The sequence below is a fragment of the Harmonia axyridis genome, chromosome 1 (genome assembly GCF_914767665.1).
Source record: "Harmonia axyridis chromosome 1, icHarAxyr1.1, whole genome shotgun sequence".
Lineage (NCBI taxonomy): Eukaryota > Metazoa > Arthropoda > Insecta > Coleoptera > Coccinellidae > Harmonia > Harmonia axyridis.
Window position 1 is genome coordinate 48396478 of NC_059501.1, and position 25344 is coordinate 48421821.

At 32.2% G+C, this 25344-nt stretch overlaps 1 long non-coding RNA gene across 1 annotated transcript; it reads left to right on the top strand.

Annotated features, from left to right (window-relative positions):
* Nucleotides 1-1474: 1474 nt before the first annotated feature.
* On the top strand, nt 1475-3482 carry LOC123673241. Its single transcript, XR_006746452.1, has 2 exons — nt 1475-1665; nt 3069-3482. It is a non-coding gene; the product is annotated as an uncharacterized LOC123673241 (long non-coding RNA).
* The last annotated feature ends 21862 nt before the right edge of the window (nt 3483-25344 follow it).

The following is a 25344-nucleotide window of genomic DNA, read 5'->3' on the forward strand; positions in this document are numbered from 1 at the left end:
CCAATCAACGTCTCCAGTCCCTCAATGTAGTAGGCTGAAAATGAAAGGCAACTATTTCTATATTAGATATTTCATCCTTTCTGCATATGAACCTGAAACTAACACTTGGCATTTTATACAAGCCCAGTAAATACGGCCGTCGTCATTAGAAATACTCATTTGGAATTTTCTGTACGCAGCTCGAAAATCATATATTTCAGCTATTTACATTCTATGCAGGTTATGTATGTAAGGAAGGAAAACGTTTTCATGATTTGATTCTTGTATGAAAATTAGAAGGAGTATCTTCTGTATATGGAAATAAAGTGATTAAAATATCTATTTCACAACAACGAACAATATCTACGCTGAATGAAAAATTGTATCGTCATCCGAAAAAATTCTTTCACGCAGACGGCATCGGAGGTTAGACCTCCTTCAAGCGTTAAGTCGCTTTCAGTCGCATTCAGAGATCAGCGACAAACATCCAGATGAAAATTTTAATCGTATTTTTGACTCGAAGTGGAATTTTTTTCGTATCAATAAAAATTTGGAAGTACCAGTTTAACCTTTGTTGCCGCCTGCGTGAAAGACTTCTTTCGAATGACGAAACAATTTTTCATTCTCTTACGATTTTGTTCGTACAAAGCGAGATGATTTTCGTTGTTGTGAAATAGATAGATGATCACTTTATATCCAAATACAGTTTATACAGAATGGAAATGGTGTCCTAACCTCTTTCTTCAATAATTGTTTTCCTGAACAATATATTTGAAGAATTCAACTGTGTTATGGTTTTCCATTCAGTTCTGAAGACAAAATATCTCTCGCAGAAAATATCTATTGTCAATACTTTTCTAGTCTCACTAGATATCTCCAGTTCTCATTTCACATCAATGAGTTAGTGCACCATAGAATGAAATATCCTAAGATTTCGTGTGTCTGTATTGAAAACGGTCAGCTTCGGTTTATTTCAAAAGAAGTATATCTACTCTACACTTTCGATATTCTTTTCCAAAGTTGAATTACATATCTGAAATATCTTTTTGACAAAAATAATTTCGAACATTATGTAGAGTAATAGTATTCGATGCTTATTCAGAGCAGTTACAAATATCAAACACCATAAACTCGCCAACACATTATTTGGGCTGTCCGGAATGTATCTTGGAAATGAGGCTGATTTCGAAAAAAACATGAACTACACCTTCTTATTCTCATACAAGAATCGAATCATGAAGTCGTTTTCCTTCCTTACATACATCACCTGCATATAATGCAAATAGCTTGAATATATGATTTTCGAGCTTGGTACAGAAAATTCGAAAAGAGCATTTCTCATGACGACGGCCGTTTTTACCGGGCTTGTATAAGTAGCCAAGTGTTAGTTTTAGGTTTTTATATTTATTTTTATCTTATCTACAGATAAGATAAAATATCTAATATCGAAATCGTTGACTTTCATCGGCGGTCAACCACATTGAGGGACTGGAGACGTTGATTAACCATAACAATTATATACTGAGTGGGGCGTTCTCGCATGAATGGTCCGATCTTGTTTATTCGATATTCAAAAGGGCGCCAAATTTTCGTTTCATCGTAGTATCGTTTAATTGGTATGAGTTGTGTTGAGAAGTGAAGGAACTATGTCCGCGCGCAGTAACTGAATAGTAGAAATTGCGACAGGTATGAGTATTATTATTATATTTTTAAATAGAATAGATTCTGATTACTCCATGAGACAATTTCTTCAGTTCATGATATGGTTCGAAGCAATAACTTATTATTGCCTCACTAATTTTAGTGATACAAATTATGAAACAACTGATAATTTGTTCTATAGGTATCGACGTTGAAAGAGAGGTTCATTAAAATAAGTAATGTGCACCGATGAGCCATCATTACAGATTGGAAGATGGTGTAACTATATCGAAAGTTATTCCTAACCAAAAAAATTTAAATTTTTTCTTAGAACCTCATACATGCATTCCTAATTCGAATCACACAGAATGTTAAAGTTGAGAAAAATAGTTCTTGCGCGCTCGTTTTTCGAGGAAAGTTTTCGTTTTTGAATATTGAGCCGAAAATTATCTCAAACGATAGAGTTGCGAATCCCTGATTAAAAGTCATAGGTCAAATTCATTGTCTGTCCTTCCGTCCGTATCCCTGTTTGTCTGTATGTATTTATGACATTCCATCCGTATGTCTGATTCATTTTTCGTACGTCTGTATGTCCGTCCATTCATATGTTTCTTGGTATGCCTTTCTGTATATCTGTTTTCAAGTTACAAAAAGAAAGTTGAAAATGGAGTATAAAGAAAAGTTCCCATAACATTCTATAGGCGCTTTTTTCAGTAGAATCTATTGGTGTAATAATTTTTTATTGCTATTAGTTATTATAGATGTGATACAATCTTGTGTTTTTTGAATTTCGATCGAAAAAATTCCTTTGAGAAATGAAATCGCTTTTTATTTCCTCTTCATGATGATAACATGGTATATAAATTGCTCATCAAACTATATAAATAATTAAAAAATTTCAGTTCCACATAGCAAATCACCCTAAAGCCTATCCATTATAATCTGTGAACTTCATATAAATTTGGTGGCCACCAAGTTCTCTGAACTTATTATTGCCGGATATTTTATTTCACAATTTTTCAACTGATGAATGATACTCTTTGAATGTGACCAAAGGAACAAATCTAACGTTGTTAAATCTTGGTGGCCACGGACAATTTCCCTTATCTGAAGTCCACAGCTTTCAATGATATATTTGCCATGTGAAAGTAAAACTTTCGATGATTCTTTAAGTTTGATGAATAATTTATATTTAGTGTAATATATGTTTCAAAGAAAAAGAATCGTTATTTTCCATGAAAAATTCTCTGATTTACATCTAACAAAATACATTTTTGTGTTATGATTTCAAATATTTATTGCAATGAAGAACGAATGATGATTATTTTGAACAGTTCATTAGTTAATGTTTATATCTGAGGCAAAATTTGATTCGCACCTCACAAACAGAGTGTACACCTTCTAAATTGGCAGGAATATTAAATGTTTTGATATAGGTTCTGTTTCAGATAATGGCCGTGAAAAGCCCAGAAAGTTTCAAGAATAATCTTATATTTGATACTTATATTTCAAGGATTTTCAACTGACGTGATCACTCAAAGAAATAAAACGCCATATATGGTCAGGAGAGGAGAAGCAGTTAGTACTAATACACTTCAAGAATCATGTGAGGAATAATAATCCTTCCAGAAGACATGAATGTATGGTATTCATTTCCAAGCATTCACCAAGTTTCCAGAATGATGACCGAGTTTGAATTAAAATCCTGGTATATAAAGAATACCAAAAAATAGAGTGTAATTGAAAATATTTGATTGAGTCTGAAAAAAATTCATTATATTTTTGTTTTGTTATTTTTAAACCTTATTTGTAGACTTGCAATTATGTGATATTTTGAGTTTTCATTAAATTTATATTTTCAATGAGTTTTTCAATCAAGTACCCGCTCACAATATCTACTTCACTCACACATTCTTATTTTTCAGATGATTTCAGTTCTGAGACAAATTCTAAGAATATTTATCTTATTCAACTAGTTGTAACTAATAATTAGATTATTCCAGTTATAGATATAACCTTTATATCAATGATTTTATTTTGATTCATTCTTCTTAGTGCCTATATTAATATGAATTTCACAAAAAAAGTTTAATATTTCTTCATAACACTATACCAATCTATTGTATTCCTCCTTAACACTCCTAATTGATTGAATTCAAACCGTTCTTTTAATGATTGGCCATCATTTTCAACATAGTTTTTATTGTGAAGCATGGTTCTTATTCGGTTCATTTATATATTATTTCTATTGTTTATATATGTCACTTACAAAACAATATAAAATGAAGTATTATCATAGGTAGCCCTAAATCATCAAATTTGATTTCATACTCATCATGGCTGAGTCCGACAGAATCGATTTTGAATGACATTTACTCAACAATTTTTCGAATTTAATTGTTTGATAATATTTTTTCCTCCAAAATCCGAAGATCGAAGTCTTTTGAGAAAAATGATCGCATGCAGCTCTCCTGTAACAAGCAGAAAAAAGATGCTGGAACGATGCTTCAATAAAACGAAAATTTCGCGCCCTTTTTATATCGATTAAACAAGATCGAATCCGACATGCGAGAACGCCCCACTCTGTATATAATTGTTATGGTCGATCAACGTCTCCAGTCCCCCAATGTGGTAGCTCGAAAATGAAAGGCAACTATTTCTATATTAGATATTTCATCCTTTCTGTATATGAACCTGAAAGTAACACTTGGCTACTTATACAAGCCCAGAAAATACGGCCGTCGTCATGAGAAATACTTATTTGAAATTTTCTGTACGCAGCTCGTAAATCATATATTTCAGCTATTTACATTATATGCAGGTGATGTATGTAAGGTAGGAAAACGACTTCATGATTTGATTCTCTTATGAAAATTAGGAGGAGTATCAACTGTATATAAAAATAAAGTGATAAATCTTTCTTTTTCACAGAAACGAACAACATCTACGCTTTGTTCCATCAAAATCGTAAGAGAATAAAAAATTGTTGGTCATTCGAAAAAATTCTTTCACGCAGGCGGCATCGGAGGTTAGACCTCCTTCAAGCGTTGAGACTTAACGGTTGAACAACAACAACAATTGTTATGGGCATTCAGAGATGAGCGACAAACATCGAGCTGAAAATTTTAATCGTATTTTAGACTCGACGTGGAAAAGGACAATCTTCCATTTCCATTTGGAAGTACCAGTTTAACCTCCGTTGCCGCCTGCGTGAAACCCTTCTTTCGAATGACGAAACAATTTTTCATTCTCTTACGATTTTGTTCGAACAAAGCGTAGATGTTTTTCGTTGTTGTGAAATAGAAAGACGATCACTTTATTTCCAAATTTAGTATATACAGAATGGAAATGCTGTCCTAACCTCTTTCTTCAATAATTGTTTTTCTGAACAATATATTTGAAGAATTCAACTTTGTTACGGTTTTTTGATGGCAAAATATTTCTTGCAGAATTTTTATATTGTGAATATTTATATTGTCACTAGATCTCTTCAGTTCTCATTTCATATCAATGAGTTAGTGCACCAAAGAATGAAATATTCTAAGATTTCGTGTGTCTGTATTGAAAGTGGTCAGATACACTTGTAAGCTTCGATTTATTTCAAAAAAAGTTTCTACTCTGCTCTTTCGATATTCTTTTACAAAGTCTATTTATATATCTAAAATATCATTCTCACAAAAATAATTTCGAACATTATGCAGAGTAATATTATTCGATGTTTATTCAGAGCAGTTATAAATATCAAAAACCATAAACTCGCCAACACACTATTTGGGCTGTCTGGAATGTATCTGGAAATGAGGCTGATTTCGAAAAAAAAATTGATATACTCCTTCTAATTTTCATACAAGAATCGAATCATGAAGTCATTTTCCTTCCTTACTTATATCACCTGCATATAAAGTAAATAGCTGAAATATATGATTTACGAGTTAACTTAAGTTATTGCGTAGACAATAACTCAAGTTCTATACAGGGTGATTCCAAATTAGACGTGAACCTTGGAGAATAAGTTGGTATGACTCATTTGCGGTCGTTTGAGTCATATTTATTGATAACCCTAAATCCATAGTTTCCGTGTAATTTGAGTTCTTTTGATTCTTAAAAGATTTTCTACCTTAGTTCATTTTTCGTCTTCATTTTCCACGTTGATCCCAATTCGATAATTATTTCGCTTTGAAGTAATCTGAACAGTATATGTTTGGCATGCAACTTTTGATTTGCGAGAAATATTTTCGAATCTGGCCGATTTACTTTTTTTTTTCTCAAGAGAAGTTTCCGCATTCACTTGTTTCGTGCAATCATAGGCAGAAAAATTATGAAGAATTTTTGGAAACAGATATGAAACCTCTTTTCTCGAAGTTTCGTTGATTGATAGGCGTGAAATAATTTTTCAATAGAATGAGTGTTTCGCAAACTCTAGGCTCAACGTTCGTATATTTTTGAACGAATTGCTTCCTTATCGAAGGATACATATGACGGAACCTGTTTCGTGCCCAGTGAGATGTACAGCTCCAACAACTTCGGATTTTTAAGTTTGGGACAGATTCAAATGAATGGTATATGAAAAAACCTCCTACGTTCACGTATAATTTGGAATCATAGTTTATACGTTTCATTCGAGTTATTAAGAAAATTTGTACCACTTATAAAAATTTTCATGTATCTCTGTTCCATTAAGCAGAATTCCACGTTCTCTAAAGGAAAGCATTTATTACAACGACTCCCATGGAAGAATACTATTAGTTTCAATAAGTTCTTCAAGTATGGGTGCTAGGTTCATAATTGAAAGGATCACTATTCAATTCTCATGACGTCTATTCAATGAACCGGGTTTGTATAACCTTCAAATCGTATGGTTTTTAGATGTTTATATCAGAAAAATGGAATATCCGAGTTACAAGCTCTATAAGAACAAATAAAAAATGATTTCTATCGACGTCGGTCCTATATACCGGGTTTGTATAAGCAGTGCGGAGTGTGAGGTTTAAGTTTATATACAATCTACAGCGTTGTCATATTTAGGGTCTGGAGAAGTAGATCGAATATATCAATTATATACAGCGTGCTGGCCTCGATACAAGCGCCCTCGCACTGGCCGAACCCTGAAGTTTTCTGTATATATTATGATGTTTCACCGATATTTCACACCCGACTGAAAATTCACCCCTGGCATTCCCGAACGTCCCTGATCAAGAATATATGGTTAAACGTTACCAGACCCGGAGCCGGGTCTGACAACGTCAGTTTTGGACTGAAAAGTCGGTAGAGTATATCGATTGGGTCTGTATAAGCGGTCAAACAAATATCTATATATATATATATATATATTTATCCAACAGACGTATTCAGTCCCGTTATACTTGGCAGGCTACCTCAGACCCATGTGATCCGAGTGTTTTCTTGGAGTGTATATGTGAAAAATCAGCTGTTTGAAAATATAACTCCTTAGGCATCCATAGAGGGGAAAATTTTTTTTTCATTCAAGAAAGTTATATATTCTGTTCTCTTTTTGAGACCCGTCACGTTCCGCCGACTTTTCATTCCCACATATACTCGACTGACATGTACAGCCCACCTTGTCGATCCCAGCGGTGTTGTCAGATCACAGGGTCTTATCGCGTCTATTCGATATACCATATTGTTATAATTGTATAAGTGGCGTTGAGAACTGAACAATTGAAGATAATATTGCATTTTTCGCATGGTTCAGCTTTTTAATGAATAATGTTTATCGAATAATCTCAACTGTTACTTTGAATGAATGAAAATTTGTTAGAATGTCCGTAATTTTCGAATATCGAGTAGAAATGATCTCAAACGATTGTAATTCAATTCAGAAAATATCGATATCTTACACTATATCCGCCAATCACGATTATATTATGTCTGAATCTGGAGTTAGTTGATGAAATAAGTTATCTGAAATTTTGGTTATGAGTTCTTGTGTTTGATGAGACCACAGCGAAACTTTTGTGAGACAAGTTGTATTTGATCGACCATTTTTTGACTGAGTACATAAAAAGCAGGACGAATAATCAAATGGTGTGGAATTTATAGCGAGAAAACATCAAGGATGGCAAAATAGATATTATGATTTTGTTGATTTATAATACGTTCAATACTAATACTTCTTAGTTACAACTAAATTGAATACGATAAACATTCTTAGAATTTGTCTCAGAACTGAAATCATCTGGAAAAATGAGAATGGGTGAGTAAAATAGATATTGTGATCGAGTACTCCATTAAAAAACTCATTTAAAATATAATTAATACTTTTCAGTCTCAATGAAATATTTTCAATAACAATCTATTCTGCTGGAATTCTATATATACTAGGATTTAAATTCTAACTTAGTCATCATTCTGGAAACTTGGTGAATGCACGGAAATTAATTCCATGTTTTCTGGGAGGCTTCTTATTCCTTACATGATTCTCGAAGTGTTTGAAGTACTAAATTCTTCTCCTCTCCTGGCCATATATGGCGTTTCTGTTTTACTTCTTCACTTCAAGTGACCACTTCAGTTGAAGAACCTTGGAATATAAGTATCAAATATTAGATTTTTCTTGAAACATTCTTGGCTTTCACTGCCATTATCTCAAACAGAACTTTTGTAAAACATTTAATATTCCTGCCTACTTCAGAAGGTGTAGAGGGTGGGCAAATTTCGATGTTTTAGCACTACAACTTTTAAACCATTGGACATAGACAAAATCTGATACCGATTCTCGGTCTCTTTTTCTGAGGAAGTAACAAGAGTAGTATTCATTTTTGGCCACCTTCTTTTGTTTTCGAGTTATAAGCGAAAATTGGGAAAATACTGAAGATAGAGCTCTGAAATTAAAACATTATCGAGGCACTTTTTTACGTTAAATCCAGTAGCGTGCTTGTTTTTTCAAAAGAGTCTCTAATTACGAAGCTACGACCCGAAGTTAAAGTTAAATATTGAGACTCTCAGTTAAAAAAAAGTTTTTGACCATTTTCTGTTATTTATTCTGGTTCAAACCATACAATGTTATATATTTTCGAAATCAGGAAAAATTAAGCCTTCAAAAAATGACAGAAATTTAGTGTTCCCCTTTGAAAAAACATAACTGGATTCTATGTAAAAAAGTGCCTGTATAATGTTTCAATTTCGGAGCTCTAGCATCAGTATTAGCGGAAATATAAAAGTATTTCGATATCGCCATTTTTCCAATTTTCGTTTATAACTCCAAAATAAAAGCAGGTGGCCAAAAATGAATACAACTCTTGTTATTTTCTCAGAAAAAGGGACCGAGTATAGCGTATCAGATTTTGTCTCTCACCACAGGTTTAAAACTTGTAGTGCTAAAACATCGAAATTTGCCCACCCTGTACGCTCTGTTTGTGAGGAACAAATCAAATTTGGCCCCAGATATAAAACATAAATTAACTATTGAACTGCTCCAAATAGTCATAATTTATTTTTCGTTGCAATTAAGTTTTGAAATCATAATACAATCGTGTGTTTTTTCAGATGTAAATCTGAAAAATTTCTATGCTAAATGATTTTTTTTCGTCTGGAACATATTAAACACTAAATATTAATTATTCATCAAACTTCAAAAATTAGCAAAAGTTTTACTTTCACATGTCAAATATCATATTAAAATCTGTGGACTTCAGATAATGTGAATTGTCGGTGGGCACCAAGATCTATGAATTTAACATCGTTAGATTTGTCCCTTTGATCACATTTGAAGAGCACCATTCATCAGTTGAAAAATTTTGAAAAGAAAATACCCAGCAATAATGAATTGAGAGACTTTTTATATAGTTTGATGAGCAATTTATATATCATGTTAACAGATATACGGATGGAATGACATACATACAGACATATAGGCATACAGACGGAAGGACAGACAAAGAATTTGACCTATGATTTTTCATCCGGGAGTCGAAACTCTATTGTTTCAGATAATTTTCGGCTTATTATGCGAAAACGAAAACTTTCCTCGAAAAACGAGCGCGCAAGAACTATTTTTCTCATCTTTAACATTCTGTGTGATTCGAATTAGAAATGCATGTAGGAGGTCCTAGGGAAAAATTAAAATATTCTTGGCTAGAATAACTTTAACTGGACCTCTCTTTCAATGCAGATACCTGCAGAATAGATATCAGTTGATTCATAATTTGTACCACTAAAATTAGTGAGAAAATGATAAGTTATTGCTTCAAACAAAATCATGAACTAATGAAATTGTCTCATGGAGAAATCAGAATCTATTCTATAAAAAAATGTTATAATGATAATACCCATTCCTGTCGCAATTTTTACTATGCAGTTGCTGCGCGCGGACATTGTTCCTTCATTTCTCAACACAACTTATACCAATTAAACGATGCTACAATAACACGAAAATTTCGCGCCCTTTTTATATCGAATAAACAAGATCGAACTCGACATGCGAGAACGCCCCACTCTGTATATAATTGTTATGGTCAATCAACTGCTCCAGTCCCTCAATGTGGTAGCCCGAAAATAAAAGGCAACTATTTCTATATTAGATATTTCATCTTTTCTGTATATGGACCTGAAAATAACACTTGGCTACTTATACAAGCCCAGTGAATAGAGCCGTCATCATTAGAAATACTCATTTGGAATTTTCTGTACGCAGCTCGTAAATCATATATTTCAGCTGTTTACATTATATGAAGGTGATGTATGTAAGGAAGAAAAATGACTTCATGATTTGATTATTGTATGAAAATTAAGAGGAGTATCAACTGTATATGAAAATAAAATTCATCTATTTCACAACAACAAACAACATCTACGCTTTGTTCCATCAAAATCGAATGAGAATGAAAAATTGTTGGTCATTCGAAAAAATTCTTTCACGCAGGCGGCATCGGAGGCTAGACCTCCTTCAAGCGTTTAGACTGCAGTCTCAACACTTGAACAACAACAACAATTGTTTAGGGCATTCAGAATTAGCGACAAACATCCAGCTAAAAATTTTAATCGTATTTTTGACTCAACGTGGAAAAGGAAATCTTCCATTCAATTATTTAACATAACAATAAAAATTTGGAAGTACCAGTTTAACCTCCATTGCCGCCTGCGTGAAAAACTTCTTTCGAATGACGATACAATTTTTCATTGTCCTACGATTTTTTTCGAACAAAGCGTACATGTTTTTCGTTGTTGAGAAATAGATAGATTATCAGCAAATACAGTTTATACAGAATGGAAATGCTGTCCTAACCTCTCTCTTCAATAATTGTTTTCCTGAACAATATATTTGAAGAATTCAACTTTGTTATGGTTTTCCATTTAGATTTGATGGCAAAATATCTCTTGCAGAATGTGTATATTGTGAATACTTTTCTATTGTCACTAGATCTCACCAGTTCTCATTTCATATCAATGAGTTAGTGCACCATAGAATGAATTATTCTAAGATTTCGTTTGTCTGTATTGAAAGTGGTCAGATATACTCGTAAGCATCGATTTATTTCAAAAAAAGTATCTACTCTACTCTACTCTTTCGATATTCTTTTCCAAAGTCTGATTACATGTCTGAAATATCATTTTCACAAAAATAATTTTGAACATTATGTAGAGTAATTGTATTCGATGTTTATTCAGAGCAGTTACAAATATCAATAACCATAAACTCACCAACACACTATTAGAGCTGTACGGAATGTATCTTGGAAATGAGGCTGATTTCGAAAAATAATTGAACTACTCCTTCTAATTTTCATACAAGAATCAAATCATGAAGTCGTTTTCCTTCCTAACATACAACACCTGCATATAATGCAAATAGTTCAAATATTTCATTTTCGAGCTGGATACAGACAATTCGAAATGAGCATTTCTCATGACGACGGCCGTTTTTACCGGGCTTGTATAAGTAGCCAAGTGTTAGTTTTAGGTTTATATACAGATAAGATAAAATATCTAATATTGAAATCGTTCATCTGCGGTCAACCACATTGAGGGATTGGAGACGTTGATTGACCATAACAATTATATACAGAGTGGGGCGTTCTCGCATTTGGGTCCGATCTTGTTTATTCGATATACAAAAGGGCTCGAAATTTTCGTGTTATTGTGGTATCGTTTGATTGGTATGAGTTGTGTTGAGATGTGAAGGAACAATGTCCGCGCGCAGCAACTGTATAGTAAAAATTGCGACAGGTATTATTATTATATTTTTAAATAGAATAGATTATGATTACTCCATGAGACAATTTCTTTAGATTATGATATTGTTCGAAGCAATAACTCATTATTGCCTCACTAATTTTAGTGATACAAATTATGAATCAACTGATAATCTGTTCTGTAGGTATCGACGTTGAAAGAGAGGTTCAAATTTGAAATTTTTGAATAAACTTATTATTATTATTATTTAAATAAGCAATGTGCATCGATGAGGCATCATTATAGATTGGAAGATTGTGTAAGTATATCGAAAGTTATTCCTAACCAAGAAAATTTAAATTTTTTCTTAGAACCTTATACATGCATTCCTAATTCGAATCACACAGAATGTTAAAGATGAGAAAAATAGTTCTTGCGCGCTCGTTTTTCGAGGCAAGTTTTCGTTTTCGAATGTTAAGCCGAAAATTATTTCAAACGATAGAGTTGCGAATCCCTGATGAAAAATCATAGGTCAAATTCATTGTCTGTCCTTCCCTCCGTATGCCTGTTTGTCTGTATGTATGTATGACATTCCATCCGTATGTCTGATTATCTTTTCGTATGTCTGTATGTCCGTCCATTCATCTGTTTCTTGGTCTGCTCTTCTGTATATCTGTTTTCAAGCTACATAAAGAAAGTTGAAAATGGAATATAAAGAAAAGTTCCCATAATATTTTTATCATTGGTACCCACTATAGTAATGAAACAAAAACATCCTACAGGTGCTTTTTTCAGTAGAATCTATTTGTGTAATAATTTTTTATTGCTGTTAGTTATTATAGATGTGATACAATCTTGTGGTTTTTTAATGTATATCGAAATGAAATCGCTTTTTATTTCCTTTTCATAATGATAACATGAAATTTATTCGCACCTCACAAACAAAGTGTACACCTTCTAAATATGCAGGAATATTAAATGTTTTATATAGGTTCTGTTTCAGATAATGGTCGTGAAAAGCCCAGAAATCTTATATTTGATACTTATATTTCAAGGCTCATCAACTGACGTGGTCACTCAAAGAAGTAAGACGCCATATAAGGTCAGGAGAGGAGAAGCAATAAGTACTAATACACTTCAAGAATCATGTAAGGAATAAGAATCCTCCCAGAAAACATGAATGTATGGAATTCATTTCCATGCATTCGCCAAGTTTCCAGAATGATGCCCGAGTTTGAATTAAAATCCTGGTATATAAAGAATACTAGCAAAAATAGAGTGTTATTGAAAATATTTGTTTGAGACTGAAAAGTATTAATTTCATTTTTGTTTTGTTATTTTTAAACCTTATTTGCAGACTTGCAGTTATGTGATATTTTCAGTTTTTATTATAATTATATGTTCAATGAGTTTTTCAATCAAGTACCCACTCACAATATCTATTTCACTCACACATTCTTATTTTTTCAGATGATTTCAGTTCTGAGACAAATTCTAAGAATATTTATTTTATTCAACTAGTTGTAACTAAGAATTAGATTATTCCAGTTATAGATATAACCTTTTAAGTTTCGATATTCCTAATTATTTCACAGAAAAAGTTCAATATCTCCTCATAACACTATACCAATCTATTGTATTCTTCCTTAACACTCCTAATTGATTGAATTCAAACCGTTCTTTTTATGATTGGCCATCATTTCCAACAAAGTTTTGATTGTGAAGCATGGTTCTTATTCGGTTCATTTATATATTTTTTCCATTGTTTATATATGTCACTGACAAAACAATATAAAATAAAGTTATGTCATAGGTAGTCATAAATCATTAAACTTGATTCTATACTCATCATGGCTGCGCCCGACAGAATCGATTTTGAACGAAAATTACTCATCAATTATTCGAATTCAATGGCTTGATAATTTTTTTTTCCAAAATCCGAAGATCAAAGTTTTTTGAGAAAAATGATCGCATGCAGCTCTCTTGTAACAAGCAGCAAAAAGGTGCTGCACTACACAATAACTCAAGTTCTATACAGGATGATTCCAAATCAGACTTGAACCGTGGAGAATAAGTAGGCATGACTCATTTGCGGTCGTTTGAGTCATATTTATTGATAACCCTAAATTTGAGTTCTTTTGATTCTTAAAAGATTTTCTACCTTAGTTCATTTTTCGTCTTCATTTTCCACGTTGATCCCAATTCAATAATTATTTCGCTTTGAGGTTATCTGAATAATATATGTTTGGCATGCAACTTTTGATTTGCCAAAAATATTTTCGAATCTGGCCAATTTACTCCTTTTTTTCTCAAGAGAAAGTTCCGCATTCACTTGTTTCGTGCAATCATAGGCAGGAAAATTATGAAGAATTTTCGGAAACAGATATGAAACTTCTTTTCTCGAAGTTTCGTTGATTGATAGGCGTGAAATCATTCTTCAATAGAATAAGTGTTCCGCATACTCTAGGCTCAACGTTGGTATATTTTTGAACGAATTGCTTCCTTATCGGAGGATACATATGACAGAACCTGTTTCGCGCCCAGTGAGAAGTACAGCTCCATCAACTTCGGATTTTTACGTTTGGGACAGATTTAAAAAAATGATATATGAGAGAACCTCTTACGTTCACGTATACGTTTCATTTAAGTTAATAAGAAAATTTGTACCACTCATAAAATTATTCATGTATCTCTGTTCCCTTAAGCAGAATTCCAAGTTCTCTAAAAGAAAGCATTTATCACAACGACTACCTATGGAAGAATAATATTAGTTTTAATATTTCTTCAAGTATGACTGCTAGGTTCATAATCGAAAGGATCACTATCCAATTCTCATGACGTCGATTCAATGTACTGGGTTTGTATAAGCTTCAAATCGTATGGTTTTTAGATGTATATTTCAGAAAAATGGAATATCCGATTTACGAGCTCTATAAGAACAAATAAAAAATGATTTCTATCGACGTCGGTCCTATATACCGGGTTTGTATAAGCAGTGCGGAGTGTGAGGTTTAAGTTGTCATATTTATGGTCTGGAGTAGTCGATCGAATATATCAATTATATACAGCGTGTTACTCTCGATATAAGCGCCCTCGCACTGGCCGAATCCTGAAGTTTTCTGTATATATTATGATGTTTCACCGATTTTTCACACCCGGCTGGAAATTTACCCCTGGCATCCCCGAACATCCCTGATCAAGAATATATGGTTAAACGCTACCAGACCCGGAGCCGGGTCTGACAACGTTAGTTTTGGACTGAAAAGTCGGTAGAGTATATCGATTCGGGTCTGTATAAGCGGTCAAACAAATCTATATATATATTATATATATATATATATATATATATATATATATATATATATATATATTTATATATATATATATCTCCCACTGATCATTACCACCAACGGATTGGTGGAAAGTCACCTTCCAGACAATATAAAACTCCTTGATCTAGACCTTGAGTTGATCAGCACAGCTCAGAAGGAGGTAATACTGTGGACAACAAGGATTGTCAGGATGGTTTTGACAACAACCTAGGAGAGCCTTGGTCGTGAGTCGACCCGGCTCTTTTCTACGGAGCTAACCCATTATGGTGAAAAAAAAAAAAATATATATATATATATAATATATAATATATGTATATATAATTATGTTTTTCGTTGAGAAAACCACGTTTTTAAAAACGAATTTATTTACAAGGAAATATGGAAATGAACAATAGGATAAATCTAAGATGATTCTAAAGCTGATTATCTATCTGACTGACTGACTGACAATAACATATTGTCTCCTATTTATAACATTATATTTTCTTATCTTAATTGACGCCACGCGTCGAACCACCTGCATTATGCTGGTGTAAGCAAAATGCAGCACACTGATATGTGAATCTAAATGAACAATACAATATTACGTCAATTGATCAGAACGGGATGGAATCCTGTAATTCCTCCCCACCTAAGTTAAAGTTATCACCTTTAATAGGTGTGACTTTAGCAAGTCTATTATTTTTCAAATATTTAAAAATAAGAAAAAATATCAAAATCAATATTATTATAAACATAAGAATAAAAATTAAGGAATATCCTGGTTGGATGTGCCATTCTTCTAGGTCTTCCAACTGGATGTCAGGGATGTCTTCTTTCTTGAAGTTCGAACTGGGCTGGTTCTTCATTGGATGAGCCATCTTGGGCAGGACAATGTATTTTTCTTCCATAATCGTAGAAATGGGAAAAATTTCTTTTTGTGTGTTTCCTACAACACATTTTGAACGAAGGATTGCCATTGGGGGTATGAAATAATGTTTTGTTTGCTGTGGGCATTTCTCTTGGACTTTTTCATTTTTGATTGAGAGGATATTTCCATCTTCTAGAAGTTTCAAGTTAGCTTGTGGGACTAATACAATTCTTGAACAATTTTCTTTGTGATTTTTCAATAAATTTCTGATGCATTCTGGAGGCTTGGATAGTAGATCTTGATCGCATAGGAAGTCTTCTTCAACTGGGTGACATTGACTCGTACTCCATAGTAATTCTTCTTCTTGTGAGAGCATATAGGAGTCGGTTAAGGAAAGGGATTCATTATTTTGGGAAAGAAAGTAAAACTTGTATAATTCGTATCCCTTTTCATAAATGGTTGGAATAGATATAAGAAATAGTAAAATTTTATTTTTGAAAATTACCTTAGTATGGCATTATTGATAATAGTCTTTTATATGATGTAAGGGAATGATACTTGAATTTTTGATTACTTCTGAGAACTTTGAATAGGGTAAAATGGATTCATGCAACAAATGTAACCTAGCAAAACTAATTGCAGTTTGAATTTCATCCAAAGTATTTTTAATGTCTTTGAGTTCAAAAGTCATAAGATGCATTTGCTGAACTTCTTCGAGTGCTGGTACAATTTTTAATAATTCAAGATTATCATGCATTTTCTGAAATTTATCAATATATTTGTTTTTCAAGTCATTAACTACAGTAGCGATCTTCTTTTGATTCCTTATGAGGGTTTCCTCATTTTTCTTTATGCTATTAAAATAATTTCTGTATAATTCTTCATCGTCAGAATCTAAGGTTCCAAAGAGTATTTTTGAGATTTTGCCTCCTAAATTAATCAATCCTCTCTTAGTCCGTATTTTTTCATTAACTATTTCTTCGAACGATTCAATATTTATTTTATTAGACTCTTGCAAATATCTATAGTTTGCAGTCTGCGAAAAACCTAATGGTTCCTTCTTAAATTTATCTATTTCTTTCTGATATGCCAAAATTACATTTTCTATTTTATTTAAATCAATATGATAAATTAGTTGTAAATTCTTTTTTGTTATGTAAGCTTTTCCTAACTGAATGGGCAATACATTATTTTCAATTGGAATAATTTCTAGTGAATTAATTATCTTCGTTACTTTTATCATTAAAATCATAATTATCAATGTAAATGAATGGTGATCCATGTTGAATCTGAAAATAAAATTTGAAAGTTACTTCTTTCGTTGCTTCATAATTTTCTTATGATAAATATGTTTATTCTTACTATCTTGTATACGATGTGAATCAATTTCTTTCGCATCTATCTTTTTGAATGCAGGATCAAGTTTTCTTGTGATATAGGTCGGGTTTTTATTAAGAGGGTGATCTTCTTTCGCACGTCTCTTATAATTGGTTTTTTCTAATCGATTTAACTGTTTATCTCGCTGTTTTTCTATTTGTTTTGTGATGTCGTTCAAATTTTCAATATAATTTTCTACATAATTTTGAACTTGTTCATTATGCGTACGTTCAATGGGTAATGAGTAATTTAAATCTGCCTTAATAATTTGCATGGGGGTCATTTCTAAACTTGAGTGATTTGAATTATTATAACTTAATAAAGCTTGAGCTAATTTATTTTGAAAAGTACTGTTTTTACCATTAATAGTTCTTAATTGTTCAATAAGTGTTGAATGAAATCGTTCCACTAATGCATTCGAATTCGGGTTATAATTTGTAATGTAATGAATTTCGATTTTATGCACTTTACATAGATCTTGTACAACATTATTTTTAAATTCAATACCGTTATCACATGTTATTCTATTAGGTATACCATAATGGCTGAAATAAATTATTAATTTATCTACAATTTCTAATCCGTTCTTTTGAAGTAGGGGATAACATTGTCCCAATCTAGAAAATGAATCTATTATACTTAAACAGTATGTTTGACCAAATCGTATTGTATCACAATGAAGATGAGAAAAGGGTTTAGAACCAACAGGATTAGGTTTATATTGTAATTGAATTGGTGTTCTTTCGTATTTACTTTTCTGGCAATATTCACAAGAATTTATATAATTCTGAACATCTTTATTCATATTCGGCCAATAAAATTTTCTTTTCAAACTAATAAGATTTTCTCTTAATCCTCGATGTATTGTTTTGGTTTCATGATATTGACAAATTCTAAGCTTTCTTTCATCTATGTCTTCGACATCTTCTAACAGAATTCTTGAAATTTTTAAATCAAAACTCTTGTAATCGAATTTCTCCTGCAAAATTCGTATAAGTGGTTTTTCTAATTCTGGTGACTTAAAATATAATGTATAGGAACTCTTTGGTCTAATATATTCTTTAATAAATTTATATAAATCGTTTTCAATTGAATTTATGGAAACAATAAATCTGAGTTTTTCTCCGAATAGTTTAATTTTTATAACATTATAATTAGATGCAGTTTTGAATATTATTTGTAAATTAGATGAGTTAATACTTCTTTCTGTATAAGGTATTTCGAAAATTGGATTTTCAATATTGCTATGAATAGTTATATCGTCATGAATAATAACATTTTGAGTTTCGAAGTCAATTATATCATCTTCAATTTCATTAGTAAATTCATCATTATCATTATTTTCGTATTCACTCGCATTTAATAATTCTAAGCATTCATCAAGTTCTTCGTCAGTAACTTGATTAATCACTGAAACTAAATCATCTTCAATACCATTAAAATCATTCATTTGGGAATTCAATGTTTCAATTTGATTTATTTCATTATTATCTTCTCTGGGTAAATAATATACAATCACTCTCATATTTGAATTGAAAAAAATATACTTTATCATATTGAATATCGTTGACCATTTTAATCGGTCCAAGCCGCTGGCAATGCGCGGTAATGCTAAACATTTTTCATTATTTTGTTTACATAATCTTTCGAGATTCAAAATCGCTTGAAATACATCTTCATACTTAGGTTTATCATAGTAAAATTCTTTTGTGATTAAATAGTAAATATTCCGATTATTTTTTCGGATCGCGGCAACTTCGCCTATAGATTTATTTTGAGATTTTAAATTTTCAATTTCGCCATATTTATTTTTGAAACTTGAAGCTATTCCTTTATTCATATGGAAATCCTGTGAAACACAATGTGCTAATGCAAAATTCTTTTGGGAATTGAATAAATTTCCTTCCTTTTCTTTAATGTTCGGTGAATCTTTTATATCGTTATTTTCTTGCGCCTTTATAAAATTTTCGTAAGTTAGGTCATCTTCCATAACTATTCTACTTAATGTATCTGCATTGTTCTGCGAGCCTTTTCTATATTTTATTTCATAATCAAATTCTTCAAGTTTTATTCGCCATCTCATTAGTCTCGAATTAGGTTCTTTTAGAGAAAATAGCCAAATTAAAGGTTTATGATCCGTATAAATTGTAAATTTTCTTCCGTATAAATATGGCCTGAAATGTTTACACGACCATACAATCGATAATAATTCTTTTTCGATCACACTGTATCGAGATTCAGCTTCATTTAAAGTTCTACTCGCAAAAGCAATCGGAAGATCATTGGGCGGTTGACCTTGAGATAATACTGATCCTACTGCATATCCGGATGCATTTGTAGTTAAAACAAAGGGTTCTTTGAAATCAGGATATCGCAATATAGGATGGTTTAATAAATTTTGTTTACATACTTCAAAGGCTTCAACATATTTTGGATCATTTATATTGATTTTAGAATTTTTCTTCAAGCAATTTGTAAGGGGTTTGGTAATTTTTGCAAAGTTAGGTATAAATTTCCTATAATATCCGACTAAACCAAGAAATGATTTGATTTCTTTTTGAGTTTTTGGAATTGGGAATTTATTCACAGCAGTTAATTTATTAGGGTTAGGTTTAATTCCTTCTGGAGTTATAATATGACCTAGAAATTCTATTTCAGTTTTGAAAAAATGACATTTGTCCAATTGTATTTTCAAATTATCTTCTTTAAATACTTCAAGAATATTATGGATGTCTGCTAAGTGTTGTTCTATTGAATCTGAGAAAATAACAACATCATCCATATAAACATAACAATTTTTTCCAATATAATTTCTCAATACTATATTCATTAATCTTTGAAAAGAAGCAGGGGCATTTTTTAATCCGAATGGCATTCGCAAAAATTCATAATGACCATTTTCAATTATAAAGGCGGTCTTTTCTATAGAGTCACTATCTAATTCAATTTGATGAAAACCTGACGCTAAATCGAGCGTTGTAAAATATTTCTTTTTTCCTAACTTATCTAAAATTGCATCGATTTGCGGTAAAGGGTATTTATCATCAATAGTTTTTTCATTTAATTTTCTGTAATCAATTGCTATACGCCATTTTTGTTTTTGTGATAAATCTTGTTTCTTTGGAACTACAACAACAGGAAAGGACCATGGTGAAATACTAGGTCTAATAATTTTCTTTTCTAACATCTCATCGATTTGTTTCTTAATTTCCTCTCTATGTACTTCTGGGTATCGATAAATTTTACAATGAACGGGAACTTCATCTATCGTTCGAATTCTATGTTTAATTTTATTAGAAAAATTCAGTGGTTGACCCGGCAATTGAATTGCATCTTTGTTAGTTTGTAAAATTTTCATTAATTGATTACTTATTTTGGATTCCAGATGGCTAAGGTCCACTGGTATTTTGATAGGATTTTGACAAACTTGTTGATATTCAAAAGGAACTTGACAAAATTCATTTTTTAAAATTTGATTTTTGAAATCTAATATTAATCCATACTTATTTAAGAAATCTGCTCCTATAAGTCCGTCATAATTCTTATGAAATTTATAAAGAATGAAAGGATGAAAATCGTTTATTCTTAATTCAGAAAACAATGGTAACGATACTTTCTCATTCGACGTTTCTTGTCTCATACAAGCAGTTAATGTAGTCGATTCTTTGAAAATATTCTCAGGGAAATAATTATATGCAAATTTAGGATCAATCAAACAAACTGAGCAACCACTATCAATTAATAACTTACATCTAGGGTTTTTAAATTCAATAAATGGTAGCTGATTAGTATTATCTAGCGTATGATTTAGGTCAATTCGTTTTCTAAAGTAGGGTCTCGAAAATTTTGTTTGGAAGTCGAAGGTTTCGACTGAAAATCTCTATCATGATTATTATAATTAAATCTATCAAAGGATTTATTATTAGGATTTGATCCTATTTGAGTTAATTCTTCAAAAGTAAAATGTGGTTCATTAGAAACGTGTTCATTAAAAAATTTCTTTTGGGGATTTGTTGGGAATTGCGTCGAATAATTTGGACGTTTTTGGGGGTAAACTCTTGTTTGCACTGACATTTTTTCTGGTGGTGTATTAATTCTTTGGTTGGGATTTGGTTTGAAAACATTAGTATTAGTATTAGTATGTCCAAAAACTTGTTTGTTTGAGGGATAGTATCTATTCACAGGTCTTTGATTAAACTGAATAGGTTGTGAGGGGAAATTTGAATTTGAATTCGAATTATAATTATTATTCGATCTAAAATGATAATTATTAGGAATATAATTTGATCTATAATTATTTGGAATATACATAGTTTCTTTTATTATTATTATTATTATTTTGAAAATTATTTTTCGTCCTTCGCGATTGAAAATTATGTTTTCTACTTTTATCTAATAAATCATATTGCTCCATGTTTGACAAATAATCTTTAATTGCGTTTATGGTCTGGTCAAACGTTAAGGCATTATTAGCGATTAAATAAGTTCTAAGTTCCGTTGGTGCATTCGAAATTAACACCGTTTTACAAATTTTCAATATATTAGTCTTATACAATTGTTTTTCTTGAGCTGGCATCGTGTCAGCATCTATTCTGTAGTTAATTCTTATTTTCATCGAAATTATTTCATCTATAAAGCTAATCATATCTGATTTCTTTTCTAAGAATTGTAATTGGTGAATCAACACATCTAAATTGATTTGATCGCCAAATTTATTATTCAAAAATCTTTTCAGATGATCCCAATTATCGGGGATATCTGAGGTAGAAACTTCAGCAAGTGCTCTACCGACTAACTTTGATTTAACTAAAGCTAAACAGTATTTTTTAATAAGTTCATTTTCGTTACTGAACATACTTAAATAACTTTCTGCGTTTTAATAAAAGAATGGAGTTCGTTCTCCATTCCTGAAAATTTAGGAAGGAGTGATCCAAACTTTTCTGCAGTTGATAAATCCATTTTAACTCTAGCTACTTTCTTTTCTTTCTTACCGTGGAACTGTTTGAAAGAAGTAATATTGATAATTTTAATAATCGGTTTTTATAATAAGAAACCTAGGAAAAACTTTGTGATCGGTTTTTTTATGATAAGAAACCTAGGAAAAACTTTGTGATCGGTTTTTTATAAGAAACCTAGAAAAAACTTTTATACAAGTTTTACGCTCAAAACTTGGGAAAAGGTTGACTATTTTTGGACCAGAATAGGTAAACTGGGAGTCAGTTAGAAAGGATTGCTCACCTCGTTGATATTCCTTGTTTGAAGTTGAAACTGTCCTGGGCGCTACTCCAATGATCGAGCCTCTGGTTTTCTTCTTAGGGGTTGCTTCTCACCTTAACAGTTGAAACTGATAGTCGAAAGAAAGTTTTTAGTTTTCACTTCTACGACCGGCACAATATTTCAGATAATACGTCGCGAGATTCCCGTCGCGCTATTATTTCCGAAATATTTAAAGAGATCCCATCCTCGTCGCCAATTATGTTTTTCGTTGTGAAAACCACGTTTTTAAAAACGAATTTATTTACAAGGAAATATGGAAATGAACAATAGGATAAATCTAAGATGATTCTAAAGCTGATTATCTATCTGACTATCTATCTGACTGACTGACTGACAATTACATATTGTCTCCTATTTATAACATTATATTTTCTTATCTTAATTGACGCCACGCGTCGAACCACCTGCATTATGCTGGTGTAAGCAAAATGCAGCACACTGATATGTGAATCTAAATGAACAATACAATATTACGTCAATTGATCAGAACGGGATGGAATCCTGTAATTATATACATCCCGCTATCTTCAAAGCGTCCATTCGAAAAACAGTCTCTGAGCGTCCGTGGCGAATTTCTCGCACAATCCCTAACTTATCGAATATATACTTTTCATCACTGAACAGAAGAGGTCGTTAGATGTCCGCAAACTTACTTTGGTCAATATCTATTTTATCAACTCTCATTCTAACGATTTCCGAGCGTCATTTCAAGAAACCTTCCTAGAGCGTCCAAAATATACAACAGAACTTTCACCTTGCCGATTACTAGGCGTCCAGGCTATGTTGCCAGTTAGGGCACTGTCGGCAAGACCGAGGCTTCTCTAGAAACAAACAAGAACAGACTCTGCCGACTGATTTACGATCATTCATGCGTCAGCAATCGTAGAAAAAAATTACAACAGCTGCACTCGCATAGCGCAGCGTTCCAATAAATGAATCTCGACCGAGTTTGAAACTTTTGCTTCAAGCGTTGACCTCGCTAGGCTTAGCCTTGATATTAATAAATGGGGATTGGATTGGAATATATTATGAAACGGATTTTCAGAACTTGGATATTTCAGAACCTGTTAGTCACATGGTGTTGAAATTTTGTGTCTATATGGCGGGCATCTGTAAAATGAGTTCTATGAAATCTCATCTTTAGAGGTATTTCAAGTAAAAAGAAAATTAAAACCTCTGATTTGATGAGTTCTCAAACCACAGAAGGTCATAAATAAAAACTTTTGGACCGTGTGTTGTTTGTATTTTAAGGGTTCATTCCAGATACTTAGACAAGAACAGAGAAATGCAACTATGTGGATACAAAGATGCATGATAAAAATTCCGATTGCTGTCCAACATAGGGCGGAAAAGAGAAACGTGTAGTTTTTTTTCAATCCGTGAATTAAGAGAAGTATGTGGACGTCGGCGTCGGTGGAAAAATTTTAAAATATATTTCAGAATACTCTTTAAACATGATCCGTTGCCAATATACGATGGTACATATCGAAAAGAAAAGAATTTATGTATGCATTTATTATTTCCTGATTCTTTTTCGTCTCTCCGTATTTCGTATAATTCTGAGATTTCTATTTGTCATTTAGCAAATTCTTAATGCCAAACAGAACGTGATCACAAAACAGCGAGACAAATCACTAAATCGTTTGCAGGAATCATGGCTTCCTGAATTTGAGTGAGAATGTCAACGTTCTTCAACCTCCGAACAAAAACTAACTGTCGAATAGATTCGACTATTTGAATTTTATATAACTCAACCTGAAATCAGCTCCTTGATTTACGTCAGTGCTCTTCTAGAATTTCTGATTTTTGTATATCTGCGGTATCATTGGATGGAGTTCGCCCTCTTACAAATTCATCTTTCGAGATTGTAAAATGTTTCTTTCGTAAGTTATTGCAATAACTATCAGTTTCCGATAGGTCGACCGTAAATACAATAACTTCTGAAAGAAAAGACTTAGAGACTCGATATTTATAGAGCAGGATTTAAGATCACTTGATTCCGTAGATATATCCATTCGAAATTGTAATTTCGATTTGTTCGGATTGAAATCTGCTACTTGGTAAAAAATTACGGCGTTAATCATTTTACAGAACCTCGTGAGGAAATGGCTTAGAAGCTCCTGGTTTTGTTTTTTTTTGAATAACTCTTTGAATATTTCACAACCTATGTTTGGTAGTGCGTATGTATGAGTTTTTTTTTCTTGAAATTTGGAAAAACTGATATATAATCGGAATGAAATAATCCGATGAGGTTTCATTGAACTATCATATCAAATTGAAAGAAGGGATGGAAAATTAGACGTAATTCCTCGATTCTTTATGTCTCCGTGCCAAAAGGGGGCGGGTCAGTTAGTATCATCCTAACATCGACATTTACTGACACAAATCATTGAACCACTGAAGAATATAATATCAAGATCCTCACAAAATTTTGTACGAACGCAATTTCTCACAAAATTTTGTTGGCACCATTTGGTTAGTGAATTCTTGAAAAAAAAGGTTTCTAAAATGTTCCTTATTTTTGTTGAAAAACATTTCCTTTTCTTCAGATTCCAATCAAATTCGTTTTTGCGCGCATATTCTAGCGGAACAGCGTGCTATCGTTTGCCCCACTGTCTATAATTTTCGAATTTTCGAGCGAAAATGGTCTCGTTTCCACGATAACTTGAAAACGAAAAGAGGTATCGACATGAAATTTCGTTCGGCCAGGTTCGTTGATGGGCCGAATCGCTCGAGGGGTTTAGAAGTTATGGTCATTTA